This window comes from Polyodon spathula, chromosome 2, assembly GCF_017654505.1.
Source record: "Polyodon spathula isolate WHYD16114869_AA chromosome 2, ASM1765450v1, whole genome shotgun sequence".
Taxonomy (NCBI): Eukaryota; Metazoa; Chordata; class Actinopteri; order Acipenseriformes; family Polyodontidae; genus Polyodon; species Polyodon spathula.
The window spans coordinates 46,883,868-46,894,561 of record NC_054535.1 but is presented as its reverse complement, the minus strand read 5'-3'; positions in this window follow the sequence as shown (position 1 = coordinate 46,894,561).

Below are 10,694 nucleotides of genomic sequence, written 5' to 3'. Positions count from 1 at the left end.
TCCAAATATAAATAATTTACCAGGTTGGTTGTATTTTGAAAACGTGCGTAATAAATCTATTAACAGTGTAGCCTTCCTTAATTATTCGTAGAGAAACTTATTTTGTTTTTTGGTATGAGCATTGACGTCCTGTTCATTTGAAAATTTAGAGGAATGAATATCAAAACAAAGAAAAAAAAAACACTAAAGCCAATATTACTTTACAATACATGTATACTTATAAGGTATACTCTGTAGACTCTGGAACATGGTTTCACTGTACAATAGCTACTTTCCTCGACGTCTTTATGTAGGTTTGTGTAAATAGGTGACCTTTAGTCTTGCATTCGTTTTCACGTGCAGTTAAACAGGCGTTTGCTTTATAAAGTATTCCTTTCACTTAACCGCTGTTCATAATTAAGTAAGCACAATGCCTTACTAAACACACCTCTGGAAATATGCATTCAAGGCCTAAGGCAACCCGACTAACACATAATGAAGTATAATTTGACTGAAATAAGTAACTACCCGTTTAAATCACAGGTAGTATTGTGAACTCTGGAGTTAACGATCCATTCAGTAATTAGAATCACTAAAACATTAATAACATTGGAGGCTATTCCGGAATCTGAAGTGAGCTTCAGTGAAGCTATAGTATGAAATAACAAACCATGGTTTATCATCATCAAGTGTACAGTTTTGGAACCAGGGTGCAGCACCCTTGATGTTTTAAATGGGAAATACAATCCATATATATATAGAAAAACGTAGACCACTGGTGAATGTAGGATGATATTGTGTGACTGTGCAAAAAGTGCATAATTACCGAATTCACTATTCTCTAAGGTTAGCTTTGGATGTTGGTAAAATGAACATACAATTTCACTTATTAAAGACATATTCAACTGCAAGAGCATACAATATGATAAACAGTGTCTCAAGTTTCCTTAGTGTAGGTCGATGTATTTCCCTCAACACTATTACAACAGGCTATAGAGGTTATAACATTAATAATAATAATAATAATAATAATAATAATAATAATAATAATAATAATAATAATAATAATAATTGAGATGAACTGTCAAACCATTCCCTGTGCAATAATACACGAGTAAACAAATACAAATAGATCATATTGTTTAATAAATTATGGCAAACAGATGAGGCCATTTCTGTGCCAAAGTAAGTTTACATTACATTTTAATTTAGAAAACTGTGCTGATACCTTTCAATATAAACTCTGTTAACGTGATTAGAAAAGAAAAGATTTTTACAAGCAAAGTGTTATTGGGCGTTCTTGTATTCTGGTAATTAATTTCAGTAGCCTATGTATTAATTATTTATTCGGTATAGGGTATTTTGTTTAATGTATGTATTTTTTAAATACCTAGTTAAAAATGACATTACTATATTTTCTAAAAAGGAATGGGCTATATACGCAAACTCATTTAAAGCATTCACTAATCTACATGATTTGAGGCAGAACACCGATTTGAAAGCGGGGTGTTTTGAATGAGTTTCCTCTTTATTAATCATGACAGGATTTGTGACATGGTTCTAATTTGCTCATAACAAATAATCCTTTTGTGTGTGTGTGTGTGTGTGTGTGTGTGTGTGTGTTGTGTGTGTGTGTGTGTGTGTGTGTGTGTGTGTGTGTTTTATTTTTATTTTTTATCTCCACAGTGAGGTATAGATAGACCTGTCAACAGTATCGAAAAATCCAATTTGCAACGGTAAAATATATAAATACCCACATTAGCTCAATATTAAACATTGCCTGCAAATATATGAACTGTTATATTTCTACAACACAGAATGTGTGTTGCCAATTATTATGTTTGTTCTGGAATTTATAGTGCGCGGTGTTAAACCCAGTGTTTAGTGTTACATCTTTCTTCCTACCTTAAATAAATATTGCAACTAGTAAAGCCCATGTTAACTTTAACTAATGAGCAGCATATTGATCTACAGTTTGTCTTGTTCGTATTGATTTGTGCAGTCGTTAATCACAGCACCTCCGAATCACTGTGCCATCTTAATTAGAGCCCTGCTTGTATGGCAAGAGATCTCATTTTAAAAGGTGTTGATATCACTTTTTAAGTAAGTATCATAATATGTGCATGTTAAGTGCAATATGCTTTAAAGGTATGGGGCTATAAGATCACAACTGAGCAGTGTAGTTTCTGTGTTTTTGCTGATCGCTTACAGTCCTGTTAGCTAGTTAATAAGTGCTTTTCGTGCCATTTTTTCTTGACCGTTCTACCCATCACGCCTGCATATCTAGTATGGTGTCAACAGAGTTGTTTCTTTTTATTGTTAATTTATTTGACTTATTTTACTAAAAAAAATAAATAACGGAGTTTTACAAATGCAATGTGCTCTGATTATATTGAACCTTACGTTGTTTAAACAACAGTCATCTCCGGTGATATTTAATTTAATTAAAATGGTAATGACCTTTTATATTTTATTCCGATGACGAGACTCCCTAACCCTATTTATTACAAACGCACGTACTAGCGTAGTTCACCAACATAAATCTCCAAGTGGAGTTCACAAAGGTTGGTTTGTTTGTTTGCTTGTCATATGGATGCAGTACAGTATACTGTAGTTGTGCAAACATTTTTATATTCTGTGTATTTTTTCCCTTTTTGTTATACATTTCATGCATCAATATTGGCTCTATAACATTGAGTTTGGGGATGACCAAGTTCATTACTGCAGTAATAAATGTGTCGTTTGATAGCCATGAAACCAATTAAGCTTGGTTAGACTTGAAGAAAAGAGATATCTCCTGGAGTTTAGTTTTGTGTTTTGTTGTTTGTTTATTTTTAGTTTTTTAAGAAACAATTTACGCACCGCAAAATTATTCCCGCTAGACTCAGACTTCCCTGATGAAAAACGGCACTTTGTCGCGCAGAATGACGCTCTTATACAATTAGAGCCAAGGTCAACTGTACATATTAAAGTCGCTTACATTTAAATGACAACATTCCTAGAGTGAAGAGATATGCTACAAGCACTATTTTATCTCCAAACTTTATAATCTAGCTATAGCCAACATAATATATCGAATGTTGTCCTTTGCATACAGTACACATATATAAATTATTATATATTCTAATCATATGTCTAAATGAGGGACCACAATCACATGTACAAATTTGAAAATAATATAGATTTCACATGCTTGAATCTGCATATTGTTTTAAGGGAACTCCACACTGTTTAAATAACGTACCTGTAATTTGTCTTTTCATTGTAACATCCTGACAACGTTTTATACCTATAACTTTAAAGTATGTTTCGAAACTCTTTTCAAAATATCCACTCTAGTGTACTGATAGTGTAAGGATTATTGCCCACATCGTCGAACTGGTACATGCATGAAGTACGAGACATGAAATACAAATGTACCACATTTTGACTACTTACCATTTTCTGACCTTACAAGGATCACATTTTGGTACACATACAACATTCTGATGATCTAGCACTTTCTGGCCCTCACCAGTAATGAGTAATAATTAATTTAGAGACTGCTAAATAAAGTACCAGCTCCACTTGTATTGAGCTGACTTTCTTAGTTAAAAACAGTAATGTCAGAATTTAACAAGATGTGTTCTTTATGTTAACTTTAATGGCGTTCAGGGAACAGGAGCCAGGTCTTCGACCTTTCCTAATTTCACCTGCCTATGCTCATTGATTATTTTACCTGTCTATCATCATTGACTCCCTATTTTGCTTTTTTGCATAAGCTGCGACCAGTTCCCATTGCAGTTGCTCCTTCAGTCTCTCGTGCCAATCCCCGCCCCCTCCTTCATTACATCTTCTGTTTCAGCGGCTCCATTGCTTGCCCTAGGCCAGGCAGCTCCAGCCCCACCCCTATCTATCAGCATTCCAGAGTACAACCTGGTTGCAGCATGTGCTTCAGGCTCCCAATCAGCAGCTGACCATCCAATGTCACTCCATCTCCCCATTGATCCAAAGGCAAGTAACAGAAGAAAGCCAAGTTCCACATATGCTCCGCAGTTTCAGACACACATACGCTCTGCACCGCCCCACTGTCACAGACACACATACGCTCTGCACCGCCCTGTGATCACAGACACACATATGCTTTGCACCACCCCACAGTTACAGATACACATACGCCATGCACCGCTCAACAGTCGCAGACTGGCCCCACTTTAAAAACCTCAGTGGCATTTCAATTCGAAGACAACCACCACTACAATAGGTATGGTATATTCCTGCCCTTCAGGTAGGTAAATTGCTGAGCTCTATACCAGAGCTGCCGACAGGCCCCTTCCTGAGATGACGCACTTGGTCCCGCCCACCGAGGTAATAAAACCGTCACCCAAAGGAAGCTGTTCCTCTTTTTCCCTCTCAAGACGGTACGGTAAGACCTCTGTGTTGAGCTGAGCGTGTTGATAGAAAAGAGCTTCTCGAGTCGATTCGAGTCGGTTGCATTTCTCTTGCATTCGTGCTGAAAGCCGGCTTGCCGCTTTCCTGGAATCAACGACTTAAAAAAAGATAGAGCCTTTTTTGCCTTTATGTCTTTCATTGGCTTCCCCGCTTGCATGGTAGGCCGCTGTTTATATCTGTCTGTCGTACGTGAGCGACTGCCTGTGCAGTCATCCGTGAATGACTGCCTATTCTTCCTGAGAGGACCTATTTCCTCCTTGGGGTTAGGCTTTGCCGTATCCCCGCTGCCGAGTGACCCTTCCAGCCGCCCTTTCCTCCACGGGGCTAGGCCTTGCCGCATCCCCACTGTCGAGTAGATCCTGCCGGCCACGTAGGCCCGCCCATCTCGGTAAGCCTGGCCTTGTAAATAAAAGGTGGACTCTCTCTTCCTTTGCTATCTTTCTACCGTGTTTTGCTGTCTGCTCCCCCCGGTACACGCTACATGCTGACCATGTTTGTGTTGACCACGCGGTTAGGGTAGACACATTGTGTGCGGCTTCCCAGTGCTGCGGTATCACAGCGCACGCATAGCCCGTGATATTTATATCTCGGTGCATTGTGCCCAGCACCTCAGTGGTAGCACAATAGCGTTGCAATGTACATGGTGCACTTAGTGCCATCAGTACTCGGTGTGTGTGGTGCACGCAGTGCACACGGTGCTTAATATCTCTATTACGCTAGTATGGTAACGCACGGTACACAGTGCACAGTACTCGATGCGCACGGCGCTTGGGGCGCACAGTGCACGTTGCACTTGTTGTGTAATCACTGCTCAACCTTGCATATAGATCACGGTGCTGTATCGTATCCCAGTGCCAGGATACTCAGCATTCAAGGTGCACACATAGATTGGTACTACACTAGTGATCATACTGTAATGCACGGTACGCGGTGCACAAGGTGCCCACGGTATTCAGTGCACAGTATGCAGTGTTAAAACCCTTGCTGCAACGTTAGTGAGTGCACACACTACCTTAGCACTTACCAGTGCTTCAACGCAGTGTGAGCAGTGTCTTTGTGCAAATGCACAACGTCAGGCCCATGTCGGGAACGTTGGGGTTCATCCCTGTATGGCCTGCAATGCCAACATCCCACAAGAGGACAAGCATACCCTCTGCGCGCGGTGTTTGGGCGTTCAACATGCCACCAAGGGCCTCGAGAGGGACGTGGCATGTAGTATCTGTGGGGCAATTCAGCCCCAAGTGAAAGAGGCTCGTTTAAAAAGAGCCATGAGGGCAAGCTCCTTGTCCTCCATGGCCGGACCATCAGCGGCTCTCAGGGTCCCAGGTGACCTTTCCCAGGACCCCTTGCTGGACAGTCCTAATGCGCAGGCCGCTTGCAGTCGCTCCCCAATTCCGCAAGCTAGACAGGTGAAACATTCTAAGCAGGCTAGGGACATTATGGACCTCAAGGCCCAGATGGCTTAGGTCCTAGAGCTCCTGGCTAAACAGGCGCCAGAGGCCCAGGCCCTGCTGCAGCCCTAATTGCTGTACCCCCTCTCCCCCAAGGGAGTGCAGGGGAGGAGGGTGATAAGGGTCAACTCAGCTGGTGCAGGAGGATACGCTATCCATAGCGACCCCTAGGGATGGCGCTTCTTTCTCCTCTGGTGGGTGAGACCCTTGCTGAGGAAGAGATTGGCTTCGAGAGCGCCTCAGAAGCCAGTACCACCTTGTTGTCCAGTTAGGTCTTGGCACTCATGGGACGTGCTGCAGCCTTCCTGCAGGTCCCCTAGACACCATTTTCTGGACACAGGTGCTGGCTCCTCGCCCTCAGAGGTTCCTGGCTTTCCTAGAGTTCATGGAGGAAGTACGCGGCAGTATCCCTTGCTCTCCACCATTTCCTCCCAGTGCTGAGCAGTACCCCCTGGGGTTACATCACATAGCTTTTAAGCTATTAATATGGGCTCAGAGGAACCTGCTGTCCCTATGGGTGACGCACATTCCCGGAGCGGTGAATGGAGCAGTGGACCTCCTCTCCAGGAGCAGCCAGCATCCGTCGGAGTGGCGACTCCACCCTCAGACAGTGAAGGGCATTTGGGAACAGTTCGGGAAGGCGCAGGTTGATCTCTTCGCTTCGGCAGAGACGACACATTGCCCCTTGTTGTACTCCCTCCACCGCTTAGGCGGTCGACTCGGCGTAGACGCCCTAGCACACGAATGGCCCAAAGCATTTTTGTACGCTTTCCTGAATATACCACTGTTCCCGGCTTTTCTCAGAAAAGTCCAGTTAGAAAAAGCATCAGTTCTCCTAGTAGCTCCCAAGTGGCCAAGTAGAATATGGTTTTCAACCCTGTGCCAGCTGTTGCACGGTCATGCCTGGGAGATTCCACTTCGTTTGGATCTCCTCAGTCAGGTGAAAGGTTCTTTGGCACCCGGAACCGGGCAGGTTCCACCTATGGGTCTGGCCCCTGAAAGACGCAGTTGTGGGTACAATGCAGCGCACTCGGGCAGACTCCACTAGGCCTTTATATACCTATAAGTAGAAGTATTTTCAAGCTTGGTGTCTGGCTGGAAACCATGACCGTTTCCTTAAAGGTGCGCAGTGATTACGCCCTCCAAGGTGACTCTTTGCCCTGAATGAAGCCTTAATATTATACTAGAGGCATGTTTGAGCCCTTACACTCCATATAGATGAAGTACCTGTCTATGAAGACAGCCTTCAGTGAGCTGCAGGCGCTGTCTGTGGACAGCTCCTGCATGCACATTTGGGAGGATGGTAGCAGGGTGTCACTGCGCACAAACCCTGCTCTCCTCCACAAGGTGATTACTGCATTCCACATTAACCAATCTGTGGAACTGGAGTCCTTTCATCCACCTCAGTTTGCTTCAATGGAGGATGAGAGATTGAATTTCCTCTGCCCAGTGCAGGCATTGAGATGATACATGCATAGGACAAGAGCTTTGCATCTGTCACGGAACTGTCTGTCCCTCTCTAAGCAGCATCTGCCACACTGTATTGTGGACACAGTCTCGACTGCATATAATGGTGCTAGCTTACCCCCTCCGGGTAGGATAGCCACACACTCCACTAGAGGTTTGCTACATCTTGGGCCCTTTTCAAAGGTGCTTCAATGTCTGACATTTGTACTGCGGCTAGCTGGACTACTCTGCATACTTTCTCCAGGTTCTATCGCATTAATGTGGTAGACCCTGCATTGCCTTCTGTAGGCACAAGGGTCCTTGAAGGTGTAAGTTCACACCGATAACCTTTGGGTTAGACAGTATTGTTCGTCCCTCATATGCTGCCGTTCCTTCTCCCTCACATCTACTTCAAATTGTACAATAGAGTCACTTGATCCCCATGTGCCAACATCCTCACATTCCTTACACAAGCTGGAGCTTAAAAATCCTAGAGAATCTACTTATGACAATCATTGTCAAAACCAGTGTTGTGGATTGGAACTATGCAGTCCACACCAACCTGAGTCAGCTTTTTCATCACTGTGAAAACAAGGCAAACATATGCACTCATTTCAGACAAAAAGGTACAGAGATTTTCACTGGCTTACATTTTGCACAACACAAATCAAGGTTTTTTGCTTTTATTGTAGCCAAGCAAGGCAGAAAGGAATGGCTAAATCTACACTCCAAAGGCAAGAAGCTTTCATGAACAGAAGCTTTGAGAACTGGAAAAATGCTTTAGATTCTTTCAGAAATCATAAAAAAAAAAATCCCCTGTGCATAGAGAATCCCTATATGTACATCAGGCCCAGAAAGTAGCAAAAGAGCTCCAAATATAGTAGCTCAGTTGTCAGCACAGCATGCTGAACAGCAAAGGAAACACCAAATGCTTTTCATGAATGAATTGTCCACAGTGAAGTTGCTTGCAAGACAAGGGCTTGCTATATGAAGCCATATAGAAGCAAATGGCAATTTTCTACAGGTACTGCAGTGCAGGGCTGAAGATGTACCTGGAATCAAAGAGTGGATTGAAGAGCGTAAGTATATCTCCCCAGAAATTGTCAAGTAATTAATTAATTAGATGGGAAATCAAGTTCTGTGAGAGGTGCTTTCAGAAATAAGAAATGCCAAATAATTTGAAGTAATTGCAGATGAAACCAGAGATCTGAGTGGGAAGGAGCAGCTTGTTGTTAGTCTACAGTGGATAGACTGTTTCTATAATGTTCACAAAGATGCAGTTGGCTTTGTTGACCTAGAAAACACAAACTCTGTGACCATTGTTAATGTTCTTAAAGACATGCTTTTGTGTTGCAACATAATGCTATCAGATTGTGTGGGGCAAGCTTATGATGGAGCCGCAAATATGAGTGGACATGTGAATGGCGTTACAGCAAAAATAAAGTCAGAAACACAATGGCTTTGTATGTGCACTGCATGGCACAATGTTTGAATCTTTGCCTTCAGCATTGTGCAAGAACATCACACCTAATTTAGTCATGGAACTTTCAAGCTTGATTAAGCTTTCTCCAAAACGACAAGCACTTTTTCAGCAGCTAAAACAACAATTGGGATATTCAAACACTCCTAATATTAAGCCAATGTGTCCAGCCAGCTGGACAGTGAGAGCAGCTACCCTTAACGCAGTACCGAAAAACTACAGAGTTTACATCTACATCTTGCAGACATGATTTTTTCTGCTACAGAGCAACTATCAAGAACTTTTCAAAGTAAAGGAATTTCTGCTCAAGAAACACAGCTAGCCTCTAAAACAACAAAGGCATACTAACTGCATCAAAGAACAGAAGAATCTTTCAGTTTCGTTTCATTACAGTGTGCTTCATGAGTCAACAGATCTGACAGACCCACCAACAGTTCTACGACAAAAGATTCCCCCTCTCCGACTAGATGGCGGTGCAAAGCTACATTGTTTTGCAACTCAAGAGAACATTTTCAAGAGAATTATGAGTCATTAGATTAAGAAACAGCATAAATGACCAGAAGATTTGATCAACCTGCATTTATAATTCTAAGTGAAATTGAAAAGCTGCTCAAAGGTAACTGTGGAGTGTCGGAGAAGATTGAAAGCCTTTACAGCACAGCACTTGACATCAGTCGTCTTGAAATCCAAGTGTTACCTGATTTGATCAAAACAGCTCAGTCCAATAGTGACGAATTTCAAACAGAGATAAGTATCATATCATTATGCAATATTCTAAAAAGCAATGTGCCAATGAAGAGAATGTTTTCTGAGGTGGACAAACTTATAAGAATCAATTTGACTGTTCCAACGACGAGTGCCACAGCAGAAAGGACATTTTCAGCACTGCGACGTGTGAAGAACTACTTGAGGACTTCAATGACAGAGAAGCGCCTAAACAATTTGATGATACTACACTGTCATCAAGATAAGACGGACAAACTAGATTTGGTCAACATTGCACAGATGTTTTCATCAGCAAATGACAGGCCTATTACCTATTTTGGAAAATTCACCTGAACATCAAGCAATATGGCAAGTGACATAGCCCCCCCCCCCCCCCCCCCCCAATAACAGTGTATTAAACTTTAAATGTAACACTATGGTATTTTTCCTTTATTTCTGTTTATACTGTATGAACTATGCACTTTAAATATAATATATTCAGTTATTATGAAGCAAAATATGATAACTGCCCTGATTTCACTAAAAAACAACACATATTTGTAAGGATTTGTTCTGACAAGCTATCCCCTTGAAGACCTGAATGCTCAGTTTTCCAAAAAAAAAAAAAAAAAAAAAAGAAGTGCTTTGTTTTTGTTTGTTTTTTGTATGGCTGCTGCATGTATTAAGTACTTTTGAGAGCTTTGTGTATGACAAATGCACTGTATATAAGTTGAAATGGATTACAGTGCCTGTTCATAAGCAGACCTGCAATGTTACATTTAAACAAATAGCAACAAAGCTCAAATTTGGTCAGATTTGGCACGAGCGATATTCCATGCCATACAAAGCTCACTTGAGTCATTACTTCTTTACTGAATGCCAAAAGGAGCGTCTGCTAACTGCTAACTGCTTAGGCATGCTTTTAAAGAGACCAGCTTGTTTCTCCTCAAGTCTGATTCAGGAGGATATTAAGATGAAAATGTGATATGATTTGTTTCATAATGACGTTTAAGGTTGCTTGCCATCTATAGCCTACAATGTGTATGGGATTTGCTGCAGATGAAACACAGAGGGTTACCACTGTTTTCAGTGAAAGCAAACTCTTCCTCCCATTCTGTCTGAAGCCTCATACTTTTATTTATTACTCGTGGATGGTTTGCCAGTGGCGAGGTCAAAGGTCATCAAGTGACGAAATGTCCTGT